Here is a 16,845-nt window from a genome sequence, read left to right as displayed (position 1 = left end):
TCCCTACCTGCTTACTTTCCATTGAGTTTTGATACCAAATATGCACAAAGGTATGGATCAATGAGTTCCAGTTTAATGGTGAGTATGTGTGATTTTTTTTTTTCATTCTTTTGAAACTTCACTTAGAAGAATGGTCTCCAGTTCCATCAGGTTCTTGTAGAAGTTATTAGTTCACCATTTTTTTTTTGTTTTTTTTGAGTCAGAGCCTGGGTAGAGTGCTGTGCCATCACAGCTCACAGCAACCTCCAACTCCTGGGTGTAAACGATTCTCTTGTCTCAGCCTCCCAAGTAGTTGGGACTATAGGTGCCCACCACAACACCAGCTAGTTTTTAGTTGTAGTTGTCATTGTTGTTTGGCAGGCCTGGGCTGCATTCGAACCCACCAGCTTTGGTGTATGTGGCTGGTGCTGAGCCAGAAGTTATTAGTTCACCATTTTTTTAATGGCTGAGTATTATCCCAAGGTTTTCTTAATCCACTCATGTATCAGTGGGCACTTGGCTTGGCTCTACATCTTTGTGACTGTGAATTGTGCTACAATAAACATTTGAATGCACATGTCTTTTTGATTAAATGACTTTTTCCCCCTTTAGGTATATGCCCAATAGTAGAATTGCTGGATTCAATGCAATCCCCACTGATATACTACAGTCCATACTTTAAAAAACTGTTATATCACACACAGAGTATAATGAAATATTATAGTAAGAATTTTCTTTTTCTCATTCAGAAATTATTATTTATTTTAAAATCAAGGTTGGAGATGTCTATTCCTGTTCCTAAGATATCAGAAAGAGAAACATGTCCATCTACTTACTATATCTTTCTCTTTAGCAAGTCACATCTTTCCTTTTTATGAATATATGACCTTAAGTGGCCATAACTAAAATAAAGGCTCTTCCAGCAGCAGTAGTAGCAGCCATTATTACCTATGTTGACAAGGAGACAAGTTTCAGAAACTCTTAGAACTAAAGGCTATATTTTAATTTAGGCTGTGAAACCACAAAGCCTGTGTTCTTTCTACTAATCATGTGTCTAACACAGTTACCCCGGGATTTGTTTATTCAAGGCTACATTTTCTGGTAAACCAGCTGAAAGGAGAGCAAATGTTAACACATAATGGAATGACTTTTCTTGTGCTGAATTGAGTGTGATTTTACCTCAAAAGAAATGCAAAAGGCAAGACATATTTTTAAAAAAGAAATATGACATCTTCACTTAAATTATTTTTTGACAAAAATTAAGTTAAAACACACTTGAAATGATATCTCAAATCACCTGTTTATTGTGAAAAATTCTTTATAATCATTACATATGGTTGATGTCCGCTTATTTAATTGTTTCCAAGGTATTGATCAAAAGGAAGCAAAAATTCACTCAGGAATTCTCTGTGTGTTTTTGTATAGATACATTATCTGGAGAATATTCTTAATGTAATATATTATTTCTTTGTAATTTAAATGCAGACTTTTTTTTTTTTAAATGCAGACTTTTAAAATCCATATTGGAGCTCCATTAACCTACCAATTAATACAATAATTAACTCATTACCTTAATGGTACTATAATTATCTGTTAGCTATGATTGTATTATAATTCTTCCGAAGTTAATGCATAATGGTTTTATCTGTGCTCTCCCAATAAGTAATTTTCTTTCTATGCCCTTTTCCCCCTGTAGGTTATAAATACGATGCAGAGAATCCCAATGACTAATTATCTAATCCCTTCCACACCTAGTATAGTCAGTATCCCAGAGCTAGGGTTCCTCTAATAATAAAATGTAAGAAAATGTGAAAGAATACTACTCAGGGGGGCTTTGTTTCCAATTATATATCTTTTCTGATTTGAGAGGGAACTCCACACTTTGTCTTGAGATGTCTCAACTTCCCAGATAATGTTGCCATGCAGTTTAATCGGGAATATCATGAAGAAAATATCATGGGTTAATAAGTTTCTGTCAACTTTCTGGATGCGTCTGTCACCTGCTTTTCTGATGTCTTAAGAATACTTGTTTGATTGATTAAGTAATCTAACACTGGTTTTGGGAAAGAAAGAAAAAGGAAAGCTAAAGGTTGGTTTAGAACATCTTTACATCTTTTTATTCACTTTTATTTTCAGTTGTCATGTGAAGATTGTACACATACATATAGATACAGAGCGATACTTCAATATAAGCATATAATCTATAAGGATTAGATCAGGGTAAATTGCATATCCCTCAACATAAACATTTATCATTTCTTTGTGTCATGAATATTTAAAATCCTTTCTTTTACATTTTTGAAAAGGTACACTAAATTATTGTTAACTATATTTACTCTACAGTGCTATGAGAACACGTTGCTTTCATTTATCTATAACTTTGAATCATTTAACCAAACTTTCTCCCTGTCCTCCTTTACCTCTATCATTCCCAATCTCCAGTAACCATAATTCTACTCTCAACTTTACATGAGCTCATTTTGTTATCTCCCACATACGAATAAGAACATGAGATATTTTTCTGTGCCTGGCTCATTCCTATTAGTGAGAAAGACAGTATGTAATTTTTATCCTAAATAATATTCCATTGTGAATACCACTGTTTTTTGTTTTTTTTTAATGATTCAGTGAATGTTTAGATTGATTCCATATCTTGGCTAGTGTGAATAGAGTGGTTCAGCACAACCTAAATGGAAGATTCCTATAAGTGTTTGAAGACAAAGCCAATAGTCAGCAACGGTAAACTCTGCTGTCTCATAAAACACAACAGAGATGTTCCCAGAAACTATTTCTCAAGGGAATTTAAATGCTTATTACAAAATGATTTTTTTGATGAGCCCTCTGTTCTTGGACTATCTCTACATGTTAGATGTGATTATTCACCTAAATATTATATATAAGACTTGGAAAAGTGATACAATTTTACCCAAATCATAGAGCTGGTTGGTGATAGAAATCTGTGTAAGAATTCAGGTTTTTAGGTTTCTGTCTAATAATTGATATTTATGTCTTATCAAGTTCACAATGAGGAAAATCAAGTCTACCTAACTTTAAATCCACATTTAAATATTTTTTTTAAATCATCTTCCTTTGTTGGCTATATTATGTTTTTAATCACCTTCCTTTTTTGGCTCCTCCACCATATATTCCACTTGCATGCACATACACACAGAGCTCACTGTGCATTATTTAAAAGATCAATAATCACAGAGGGACTGTTTTTTCCTATAGTCAAGATGGGGACAGTATGATTAAGAGAATGAATTTATTAGTTGACAATTGAGTCATAAATGCACAGTTGGTCTGAGGGGCCAGTAGGTCTACCTGGAACATAGTTCACATACCTAGAGACAAATGTCTCCAATGTTGTTAGGTCCTCAGAAGTGAAAGGAAATTAATCCAATTGGCTAAGCACCAGTGAGTGAATTATCTTCATATCTGGTGTCAGCAGCATTGTGGAAAACCTGAGGAGATGCACCTGAGATTGAGAAGACTGTCGTAGCTGGCCAGTAAGACAACATTTATGATACTTCAAGAATGTCCTGATTCATCTGAGCTCCCTCTGCTTCCAGATAGATCTTGATTCCAGATTATCTTGGTAAGAAGTACTGCATATAAATAATATGACTACAGTGCTTTTAGCCCATGTCTTCTTTCAGATTAGTTCTGGTAGACCTCACTCATAGTGCCAAACAAGAGGAAACTCAAATGTAAAAGGCAGGGGTGGGGTGGGTTAAAAAAAATGTAAAAGTCAAACAAAAAACCACAAACAAAACATATTTTTAATTTTCCTGAACAGCAAAAGCAAATAGTGTCTGTGTGGGAAAGGCTACTGACATCTTCCAGGGATGAAATTGTGACATTCTTACTAATATCAGTGCCTATGACCCCAGGCATCAGCAGTTGTGACAACATTGATGGGTGCCAGCTGCAGTGGTGCCTTCAAATTGAATTAGAAACCTAGCTTCTATGTTTAGTGTTGACAGTCATAAAAAATGTCATTGCAAGTAATCAGAACACAAATGAGAAACAGATTAGCCAAAAGGAATAGTCTGTTTACAGAGATAAACAGTGCAGAGCTGAGACTCAATTTATATGTATGCGACTGTAAAACCCAGGTCATACTTACTGGGGACTTTCGAAAATTTAGCACACTACTTTATCTCTCTATTTTCTCAGCTCTGCATTGTTGAATACATAGGACACTAGTGAACATGATGAAATGCCAGCCCTGTGCTGTGTACTTCATGTACTACTGCTAAAGATAGTAGCTGGGTTTTGTAATATTAGAACGCTATGTCTTTTAGCCTTTGGATAAATACAGAAGTGCTAGAATCCCCTAGAATTCATGGGGGCCATACAATACCAATCTGTGAATATAATTTGTCATTATTCCCTCTAATTTAAATAATTTTTGACACATGTTTACATAATTGGTTTGTTTCTGCTAAATAGGGGTTTAATCCATTTGGCTATTCTTTGATGAAATGTCTTCAATGCCTTTTTTGTTGCTTAATCAGATCTATGTTCTGGGTCCTCTTCTGTGAATCAGTGTTTCTAGTGACCAGAACATGATATTCAATGTCAGTTAGAAACCATTATGGTCTAACAGCATTTATGTGTAGGTTTTTTAGTGAAATGGCTGTTGGCTAACCTCAAGTTAATGAAGTAGTTTCTGCATTATCAGCTATGTGCTAATAAAACAGGCAAGTCAGGGAAAAACAAAAAAAGTAATGAAATATTATAGAATGCCATCAATGAGTTAAATTGAATGTTTTCTTTGGAAGCTGATTTCCCATAAATCAGGAGGTAATAATGCTCACAATAACCCAACAGTTTGCAAATATAAGTTTGCGATACATCGTATTAGGAAATGCTGTTGAAAGTGTATCTTCTGCAAATCACATATTAATAGAACTTTTAGATGGTCTATTATAGGTTCTTTTGGAAGAAAAAAAAATAACGCACCAAAAAGCAGTTTAGTCAACACAGAAGCAAATTTCTGCAGTTACCTTTGGTTAAAAACAGACCTTGTGCCATCTCCTCCAAAAATAGTTGTATTCAGTATATTTCAGTGACTTCTGTGTATGCTGATAAGCTAATAGCAATTTTCATCACAGTACACTTCACACTCACAAAGTCTGAATGATGTCAGAGAAGCAATACACATACATCATAAAAATCTATCATCCTAACAGTTGAAATTGCCTCTTCAGGAGAAAAAAGTACTCAAATGTAATGATTCATCTCTGGACTACCTTTTGTTCATCTGAAGCAACATGAGATTGAACATAGAATGTCAATTTTTTTAGAGAGCTGATTCCATGTGTGTATGTAAATAGAAGTTGTAATTTAGCACGTGTTTAAGACCAAAATCATACGTATCTTCTTTTGTGTAGCCTTTTGCAGCCTTTCTCCTAATCAGAGTAGTCAAATACAAATACAAATTCTCCTATGTTCTGTACTATACAGTTCTGCGGTCTGGAACTTAGAGTTACTTCCACAGCTTCTAGGAGTATGAACTGAAGATGTCTATCAGCTTTCAGCAGTCATTGGAAGATTGACTTAGTCAAAAAAAAAAGAAAAAGAATCTTGCCCAAATTCACTCCTCTTTTTATAGCCTACATCAAAATACTGGTCAACATGGGGGTACAAAAATCACCCCCTTTCCCAAACGTTTAAGGAACATCAAAGCCCCAGGCTTCACTATAGAATTGTTCTACTTTGAGGATGCATTGCACCTTGGTGACTTTGGTCTGATTTGGCTTCTGCCCCTCAGGTGTTAATTCTCAAATGCATGTTAATCTCCACTTTATAAGCTGTCTCTTGGGAAACCCACTCTACAACACCTTTAGACTTTCACAGATAGTATGCATATTTGTATGTCCATTACAACAATCCACTGCATTTTTATAATGGTTTATATTTTCCTATATGTTGGCTTTTTAAAATTTTCCTTAAAACGTTGCATTATTCTCCTCAGATGTCAAATGATGTTTACAGATGTTAAGAGCTTGTACATTGTCAGAATCAAACCTAAAGCATATGATTCTGTACATAATGAAATCATTTATATCCCACCATATTTGACCCTACACATATCTATTTCTCAAACTTGGTAAAAGACCCCACATCTCCATTTTTTTTTTTTTTTGTAGAGACAGAGTCTCACTTTATGGCCCTTGGTAGAGTGCCGTGGCCTCACACAGCTCACAGCAACCTCCAACTCCTGGGCTTAAGCGATTCTCTTGCCTCAGCCTCCCGAGTAGCTGGGACTACAGGCGCCCGCCACAGCACCCAGCTATTTTTTGGTTGCAGTTCAGCCGAGGCCGGGTTTGAACCCGCCACCCTCGGTATATGGGGCCGGCGCCTTACCGACTGAGCCACAGGCGCTGCCCACATCTCCATTTTTATATACCTACTTCTGAGTCCAGTGCCTGACCCAAGAGTAGGTTCCTGTCTCGGTGAGTTTTGAGAACTTGGGAAAGTTAATAACCTTGTTAAGCTGAAAATCCAGCTATTAAAAATAAGGAAAATTAATTTCAGGAAGATTAAATAACTCCTTCAAGGTCACATACTTGGTAATTGATGGAGTAAGTATTTGAACCCAAGTCTATTGAATGAAGGGATAAAAGAGAGGGAGAACATGACAGAAAAAAAAAAAAATATATATATATATTATAAAAATGAAAATAAATGAGGGGAGAAATAATCTACTTGTAAAAGTGTGTGTCTGAAAACATATCAATTCAATTCCTAAATCTTTATACAAAAGAGAAACTTAGATCTTTAGTTCATCATAAGCTTCACAGAATCATCTTCACATCAATTCTTTATCTCTCTCCACTGAAAATGTCCATTTGTCTAGGGAATATGTTTCTTCCCGGATCTCAAGACATGATCATGTGATCTGTGGTCTTCAGTGATTGACTGAAGCACCAGAATCTAATTTGGAGGAGAGTTCTTACGTCCTCATTAAGGACACATCACCATTAAATGCTCACTGTTAAGAATTCTTATCAGGCTTTTAGAGCTTTTCTGCACTGCCTGTGAGGTACTCACAGTGTTGGAGATTACCTATAAAGGCACTTTTGTGTCTACAAAGGTAGTTATGGCCAACAGAAAAAGTGCACTTTCTGCCGTAATTAAGATAGTTATCCATGAGATCAATTCTAGGTAATGTAAAGGTCATTCTCACTGTAAGTTTTTGTCAGTGAGGTACATGCCTCTGTCACAGTACCCTCCATTCTAAGTGGGGATAAAGAACCTGATGAAATAATTATATATCAAATCCAAAGCATCATTTATTGATGTACTTTGCTAGAGATGATAAAAGCTGGTCATTCATTAGAGAGGTTAGTTTATAAATACTGTTAATCTCTGCAGTACTTTCTACTCATATATTCTTATGTTGCATACAGCCTGTAAAGTGTGCCTACCTGCTCCAGATAATGACAAAAATGACATTTGAGTTGTACTTATATTAACCCCAAAGAGGATTTGTTGAATAGTTTTACCATAAAAATTAAGGAAAAGTTATAATGGTTCTCATCATTTGTTCTCTGCAAATGGAGAGTATTTCCATAATGAGAAATACTACATTTGATATGAGTTTCACATTTAATTCTTAAGCACCTCAAAGCATGATTCTTGAGAACATGAACACTTACTGAGGCTTCTATAATGTTCTTTCAAAAACAACAATAATCTGTTCTTTCAAAAACAACATCAAGAGAAGTAAGCCAATAATGTTATAGGGAATATATTATTCACGAAAAAATTCATTGTTAGTGTATTTACAAAAGGCTTACCAAGCAAACCAATGTATGTGTTCAACATCAAGTTTAGTGTACAGTACAGAATTCATAAATTAATTTTATTATAAACATGCACTTCTTAAGAGTCTTCAAAATGAGATAAATAGTGCTAAACTTTAGGAACTTACAAAGGGTAAGACAGAAACCCATTCTTCACATTCATTCACACAGTGATACGTTAATCCATTTATTTTAAAATAATTTGAGGCAGACACTTGTCTTGGTGGCAAGACAAAGGATTGGGGAAAATGGAGTTTACATTCTAATAAAGGGTGGGGGGCATAAATAGGTCAAAAATAAATATATTAAGTAAAGGCATCTTGTATACAGTAAATGATGATATTAATTTCGTAATAATGACACAGTCAGCCCTCTGTATCCATGGGTTCCATATCTTTAGTTTCAACCAACCATGAATCAAAAATATTTTATAAAAAATGAATGGTTAATATCTTCTGCTATTTTTTTTCTAAATGCAAGAACATGCCATATTCATGACTGGGAAGAATCAACATTGTTAAAAGGTCTATACTTCCCAAAGTAATCTACAGATTCCATGCAATCCCCATTAAAATACCAACATCATACTTTCAAGATTTGGAAAAAACAATTCTTTGTTTTATATGGAACCTGAAGAAAAAAAAACCTGTATCACCAGAGCAATTCTTAGTAATAAAAACAAATCCAGAGGCATCACCCTCTGGATATAGGCTATATTACAAATCCATAGTGATCAAAACAGCGGTATTGGTACAAAAATAGAGACATAGACATTTGGAACCAAATAGAAAACCAGAAGATGAAACTAACATCTGACAGCCACCTGATCTTTGATAAACCAAACAAGAGCACATATTGAGAGAAAAATCCATATTCAATAAATGATGCTGGGAGAACTAGATAACCACATGCGAAAGACTGAAACTGGACCCTCACTGTTCATTACTTACAAAAATTGATTCAAGATAGATAAAAGACTTAAATCTAAGGCATGAAACAATAAAATCCTCAAAGAAAGGGAAAAACACTTGAAGATGTTGGCCTGGGGAAAGATTTTATGAAGAAGACTTCTGTGGCAATGACAACACCAATAAAAATAAATAAATGGGACTTAATTAAATTGAAAAGCTTTTGTACAGTTAAAGAGACAACAACCAAAGCAAATAGACAACCTTCAGAATGGGAAAATATATTTGCATATTACAAATCAGACAAAGGCTTGATAACTAGAATCAATGGAGAACTCAAATTAATCAACAAAAAAAGAGTTAATCCCATCTATCACTGGGAAAGAGCCATGAATAGAACCTTCTCTGAGGAAGATAGACAAATGGCTAACAAACATGAAAAAATGCTCATCATCCATAATCATCAGAGAAAGACAAATCAAAACCACCCTGAGGTATTACCTAACCCCAGTAAGATTAGCCCACATCACAAAATACCAAAGCTGCAGATGTTGGCATAGATGTGGAGAGAGAGAAACACTATCACACTGTTGAAGGGACTGAAACTAGTATAGCCTCTTAGGAGGGAAGTGTGGAGAGTCCTCAAAGAACTCAAATTAGATCTCCCTTTTGACCCTGCAGTCCCACTACTAGGTGTCTACCCAGAAGAAAAGTAAATGATTTTATCATAGGACATATTTAATAGATTGTTTATCACAGTTCAACTTACAATCACCAGGACATGGAAACAACCTAAATGCCTATCAACTTAGGAATGGATTAACAAATTGTGGTACATGCACATCATGGAATACAAGTCAGCCATAAGAAAGCTTGTGACTTCATATCCTTTTTAATGGTGTCAATTTTCTATCATTTCTTACAGAAAATGAGAGCAGAGAGAACACATTCTCACTCATTATATGGGGGTAGGATTACTCTTCACAAAACTAGATAAGGCATTACAAGAAAGGAGAAGAATAGACTACTATCTCCCATGAACAAAGAAACAATATAAAACTCCTCATATTAATAAATCAAATCCACATATTTACATTTAGAATTATAATTATATGCCACAATCAAATGGGATTTAACGTAAGACATGTAAGACTAGTACAAAATTTAAAAATAAACTAATGTAATACACCACATTAACAGGTTCAAGAAGAAAATTATATGATAATATTTATCACTGAAAAAAGCAAATTTGACAAAATACAAGACCCATTCATTTCTGATAAAAATTTTTAGAAAATTAGGAATAGTGGAGAGTTTCAACTTCCCAAAGAACACCTGAAAAAAAATAAAAAAGAAAGAAAAAGAAACTCATAGCTAACATCATGCTCAATCTTGAGGAACTGGATATTCTTTGTCTTAAGATTGGAAAGAAGGCAAGCAAATACTAAGTAATACATTAAGAAAGGAAATAAAAGGTATACAAACTGAGAAAGCAGAAATAAAACTGTTCTTTTAGCAAATGGCATAATTATTGGTAGAGAAAACAACAAAGGATCTATAACAACAACAACAACAAATCCTGGAACTAATGAGCCTAACCACTCCTTCACCCTGCCATAGTCTCTTGGTTCTGCTATAGACTTTTTTTTTTTTTTAATTTCAAATTAATGTGAGGTACAAATTCTTAGGTTACATTGTTCTTATTTCCAAAGTAAGGTTCAAGTTGTAAAAGAGCCCCTCACCTAGAAAGCATGCTCATAGACTTGAGACACAAGGAGTCCACCTTGTCATTCTACTGGGGTAGTAATTTGACAGGGTCCATGGAGTCTTAGTAAGCCCTACACAAGTTAGAAGTTCTGAAGCTAAAGCTTCATTAGCATCTTGTTAAGTACACCTCAACAAATAAAGCTGATATAACAGGGATCTGTACAAAGGTGTGAGTGTGAGAAGAGCATTAACTAGAGGAAATGATAGATACTGTATTTTTTGTTGGTATCTCTCTCTTTGTACACATTGTTTGTACTCATTTATAAGATGGCCAGCCAGGTGCAGCATTACAAGAAGAGGCTCAGGAAAACAAAGTTTATTACATTCACAGGTCCTAGAGACCTGAGGCACTACGCCCATAGTAGGCTACTTGGGAAAGATACCAGAGCAATCAGCAGGCTGAAAGTACTCTAGAAAAGAAAGCTTAGGCCACTGCTTTTATTGGGGTTTCCCTGGGAAAGGCACGGCAGGACAAGATGAACAGTTTACAATTGACAAATTTGAATAATTTTGGTGCACTTTGGGCCTTACGGGTAATCCCTAGTTGCCTAGCACCTGGCCCTGGGATGTTAAAGGCAGAGGAATATTGCCTCCTTAAGTGCAGGCTATAGATAGATGAGTTATGGCTCTGTATTGCTTAGTTTGCATATCTAAGACAAGCGCCCAACTGGACCATATGCTATCTCCCAGAATTAACTAGCCCCAGAAAAAGCAGAAAGGTTTTTAAGATATCAAAAACAGGAAATTCAAAATAATATTTACAATACACACATGTGCAGACATATATACACACATACATACCCACAAATGGGCAAACATATCTATTTTTTTTCATTACAAGTTGATTTGGACTATGACTGATGTTTAGCAAATATTCACTCACTTATCACCTAACCTGATACAACTGGAATTGAATCCATGAGATAATAGTCTTCAGAGCTTAGTGGGTGTGGGGTGAGCTGGCTTTTGATGAAATATTTGATAGAGATCTTTCATGCAAAAAAAAAAAATAGGAGGGGATAGTAAATGCAGGTGTAGATGAAGGCATGTTGGTTGTTTAGGGGACATAAATGGGGGGGGATTTCTATTTGTTTCTAATTTATCAGTAGATTATAATTTAAATGTTTAGCTGACAGTGAAGATGAGAAGATAAAGTAGATTTGAGGTGAGATGAAAAGGCTTTCCATTAAGACAGTGGTAAGAGAAAATAATAGAAATGTACAGCGTATTTGCTGAGCAATATGATATTTCAGCAAGAGATACCAACAAAAAAATTACTTTAATTTTGTGAGTATTTATCACAACTTTGTGTTTTTCTCCAGAGAAGACTGCCTGCTTAGTGCAGTTGGGGGTTTATTCTAGGTGGGGATATTACCAGATAAGCATAATAGAAAGAGAACAAAGCACATGGGTTAAGAGTTTCTCTGAAGAAGTGTATAATAAATGACAGATCTTACTGAGCTACTTGGACTTTTATAGACATTCCATGTTTTTTGGAGTTCATAGCTTCAAAGTTGCTGAATTTTTTCCACCTTTAATAATTGCCTATTTCTTTGGAAAAGTCATGCTTAAAGGCTCAGGTTATATGTCACAATCTGTTTATTTGCTTCTTATACTCCCACAGAGACCTTTGTTTCCCCCATTATACCATTTACAGTAATAATTCATTGCATTTATCACATTATATTAATATGTTACATTTCTTATATTTAATTCATGTTAATTATATTTGCATAATCACCCCTTGATATTCCAGGAGGATTAGTTGCAAGACAACCCACCCCGCCACCCAGCCAGGATTCCAAAATCCACAAATGCTCAAAGTCCCTTGTATAAAATGGTGTAGTATTTACATATAACGTAAGGACATAAAATTGTATACTTTAGGTTATTTCTAGATTACTTTTAACACCTAATACAATGTAAGTAGTTATCATGCTTTATTGTTAGGAACAATGACGTGAAAAAAGGTCTGTTCAAGACAGAGACAACCATCCATTTTCTTTCTTTCTTTTTTTTTTTTTGAGACAAAGTTTCATTTTGTTGCCCTTGGTAGAGTGCCATGGTGTCATAAATCACAGTAACCTTAAATTCTTAGACTCAAACAATCCTCTGGCCTTAGCCTTCTGAGTAGCTGGGACTATAGGGATGCCCCACTACACCCAGCTATTTTTTTTAGAGACAGGGTCTCACTCTTGCTCAGGTTGATCTCAAACTTCTGAGCCAAGCAATCCACTCACCTCGGCCTCCCAGAATGCTAGGATGACAATTGTGAGCCACTGAACCTGGCCTCAACCATCCATTTCTTCTTCTGAGAGTACAGACAACCAGGTCAAAAAAATTGATTTTGTTAGAGTCTCTCTGTGGTTATGATCCACACATAAAAGGTATGTCAAACAACCTCACTTTGTGCCCATTCAGTGAGAATACCCCTCCCCTACTTCATTAAGCCTCCCCTCAACTTGAACTGAAATGAGATTTTCTCCTATGGGGGCATACATTAGATTGTCTACTGGCTCCATATTAGTAAGGAGTACATTGGATAATTGCTTTTCCATTCTTGTGATACTGTACTAAGAATGTGTTTCAACTTCATCCAGAATATTACAAAGGATATGAAGTCACAAGCTTTCTTATGGCTGACTTGTATTCCATGATGTGCATGTACCACAATTTGTTAATCCATTCCTAAGTTGATAGGCATTTAGGTTGTTTCCATGTCCTGGTGATTGTAAGTTGAACTGTGATAAACAATCTATTAAATATGTCCTATGATAAAATCATTTACTTTTCTTCTGGGTAGACACCTAGTAGTGGGACTGCAGGGTCAAAAGGGAGATCTAATTTGAGTTCTTTGAGGACTCTCCACACTTCCCTCCTAAGAGGCTATACTAGTTTCAGTCCCTTCAACAGTGTGATAGTGTTTCTCTCTCTCCACATCTATGCCAACATCTGCAGCTTTGGTATTTTGTGATGTGGGCTAATCTTACTGGGGTTAGGTAATACCTCAGGGTGGTTTTGATTTGTCTTTCTCTGATGATTATGGATGATGAGCATTTTTTCATGTTTGTTAGCCATTTGTCTATCTTCCTCAGAGAAGGTTCTATTCATGGCTCTTTCCCAGTGATAGATGGGATTAACTCTTTTTTTGTTGATTAATTTGAGTTCTCCATTGATTCTAGTTATCAAGCCTTTGTCTGATTTGTAATATGCAAATATATTTTCCCATTCTGAAGGTTGTCTATTTGCTTTGGTTGTTGTCTCTTTAACTGTACAAAAGCTTTTCAATTTAATTAAGTCCCATTTATTTATTTTTATTGGTGTTGTCATTGCCACAGAAGTCTTCTTCATAAAATCTTTCCCCAGGCCAACATCTTCAAGTGTTTTTCCCTTTCTTTGAGGATTTTATTGTTTCATGCCTTAGATTTAAGTCTTTTATCTATCTTGAATCAATTTTTGTAAGTAATGAACAGTGAGGGTCCAGTTTCAGTCTTTCGCATGTGGTTATCTAGTTCTCCCAGCATCATTTATTGAATATGGATTTTTCTCTCAATATGTGCTCTTGTTTGGTTTATCAAAGATCAGGTGGCTGTCAGATGTTAGTTTCATCTTCTGGTTTTCTATTTGGTTCCAAATGTCTATGTCTCTATTTTTGTACCAATACCGCTGTTTTGATCACTATGGATTTGTAATATAGCCTATATCCAGAGGGTGATGCCTCTGGATTTGTTTTTATTACTAAGAATTGCTCTGGTGATACAGGTTTTTTTTTCTTCAGGTTCCATATAAAACAAAGAATTGTTTTTTCCAAATCTTGAAAGTATGATGTTGGTATTTTAATGGGGATTGCATGGAATCTGTAGATTACTTTGGGAAGTATAGACCTTTTAACAATGTTGATTCTTCCCAGTCATGAATATGGCATGTTCTTGCATTTAGAAAAAAAATAGCAGAAGATATTAACCATTCATTTTTTATAAAATATTTTTGATTCATGGTTGGTTGAAACTAAAGATATGGAACCCATGGATACAGAGGGCTGACTGTGTCATTATTACGAAATTAATATCATCATTTACTGTATACAAGATGCCTTTACTTAATATATTTATTTTTGACCTATTTATGCCCCCCACCCTTTATTAGAATGTAAACTCCATTTTCCCCAATCCTTTGTCTTGCCACCAAGACAGGCAGGTGAGATGAGCATTCTTACCTTATGACTTTATAATTCTTATAAAATAAAGTGAAAAAAGAAAGTGAATGAGAGAAAGACTTGGATCCAAATCCCTTCTGAGCCAATCTGTCTGAATCTGTCTCCCTTTCACTCTTCATAAATATGAGGATAAAATAATCATTTCATAGATTTTTGATGAATAGTGAATGTGTGTATGCACGTACACACAGAGGGAGGCAAAAAACTTATATCTATTTTAAGAAAGAAAAAAACTATTAAAACACTAATACTCAAATACTCAAGTCATGTTTGACTTCTGAAATTACAAGAGTACAGGATACAGTATAACAATGTTACTGACACATAATGAGTACTACAATTTTAGTACAGTTTTTTCTTTTCTTAAAACGTGTACACATTTTTTCACCTTCTGTATATACACATAGCACTAAATATACTGCAAATGTAAATGTTTCATGTGTGGTACTAATGAAATGATGCTGCTTCCTGAAGAGATATTTATCATGTTTACACTAAAGGAGATTTATATAGCTTCCTACAATATGAGTGTTTCATATATTCTCAACCAATCTTGACATATAATCCCATCTATGAAAAAATTTAGGTTCAGTAAAATCAGTATTTTCAAGCAACTATATAGGTCCTCTGAAAGCATCTCTGTGTAGTTTGTTTGTCTAGTTCGGTTTTATATTTTCTGGAAGGCTGTCACATCAAATGGCATACATTTTGAAACACTTAAACCCAAGGATAGGGAATCATAGCGTCTGGATGAGAAAGCAGAGAGAAGTCGGGAGCGCAATGAGTCTGTCTGGGGCTGTGTGGCTTCCTGTGTCTCTGTCCCTCATTCTCTGTTCATTCCCTTTTTTGGTAACTTGGCTTCCTCTCATTTTTACTGTCTCAGTTCTCTCTCCTTCACCTTCGTTTTCATCTCCAGCTTTCACTCCATCTGACCTTCAGCTTCAGAGCTCACAGCCACAGCCTGAAAACGTCAGTATCTGAGCCTGCACATCCATTTTTCACCAGGCTTTTATTGAAGGCTGTTTTCTTACTTAGCTGAGAAGGTAAGCTGAGGAAGGGAATACAAATGTCAGCAGTTTCACTGATTAAGTATGGTACTTCTTATTCTATCTAAAATCGTTAAGTTTAACAGTCTGGGCAGTCTTAAAGAAATCTGAAACCTGAGGCTAGTGTGGGGACAGCCTCCTGTCTGTGGTCACACACACAGATTCCTTGGGGGAGGTTAAACCCCCTAGGTTTTCTGTGGAGCAGATGCCATGGCTCAGGCTTCCTCTGAAGAATTGGGTGGGAAAGAAGAATTTTCCTCTCATTTCCACACAAAGATGTTTCCCTTTGGGGTTAGACTACAAGCACTCCTGCCCTATTTCAGGGCTTGAGCTATTCCCTGAGTCAGGCTTGATCTCTGCCCTGACTATAATACAAATCCTCACAATGGGTATTTGCTTTGACTATTGACTGGGCAGGGGACAGCCTGGTTAATGTTCCTCCCCAGGCCTTGTTTGTACTTCTGTTACAGCCATTGTTCTTCAGAGTGTTTACAAACTCAGCAGGGTTGTTTTCAAGCTGTATCCTTTACAGGTCAGGCTTCTAGAAAAAGCAAGAACTAGTCAAACAAGTAATTTAACTGCTAGTTTAAAAGTAAGCTAGCTAAACTGTTTTTATTCTGCCTTGCTCAGCTTATTTCTCTGTTTTCCCCTTTTTCTGGAGATGTTTTCCCTTGCCAAGAATGTGGTCTTCAGTCCTTCTTCTCCCCACAAAAATGCCCAAAGTTTTAGAGTAGAAAGGAAAAAGTTCTGAATTAAAAAAAGAAGAATTTAGAAAAGATTAAGACTACTATATAACACATCACATTCAAATACAATGCATAAATAAAAGAATAAAAGAAATGTATTAATGGGATTACATCTGCGGTGCATCTTATAAGGGTATATGTGAATCCTAGTAAATGTGGAATGTAAAGGTCTTAGCAAAATAACTAAGAAAATGCTACAAAAGCTATGTTAACTAATGTGATGAAAATGTGTCAAACGATCTATGAACCAAGTGTATGGTGCCCCACGATCATACTAATGTACACAGCTATGGTTTAATAAAAATAAAAAAAAATTAAAAAAAATGTAATTCAATAACCAGTGGGGTTGTAATTGTGGATATCTGT

This window comes from Nycticebus coucang, chromosome 2 (assembly GCF_027406575.1).
Source record: "Nycticebus coucang isolate mNycCou1 chromosome 2, mNycCou1.pri, whole genome shotgun sequence".
NCBI lineage: Eukaryota > Metazoa > Chordata > Mammalia > Primates > Lorisidae > Nycticebus > Nycticebus coucang.
Note: the sequence above shows the minus strand (reverse complement) of the source record.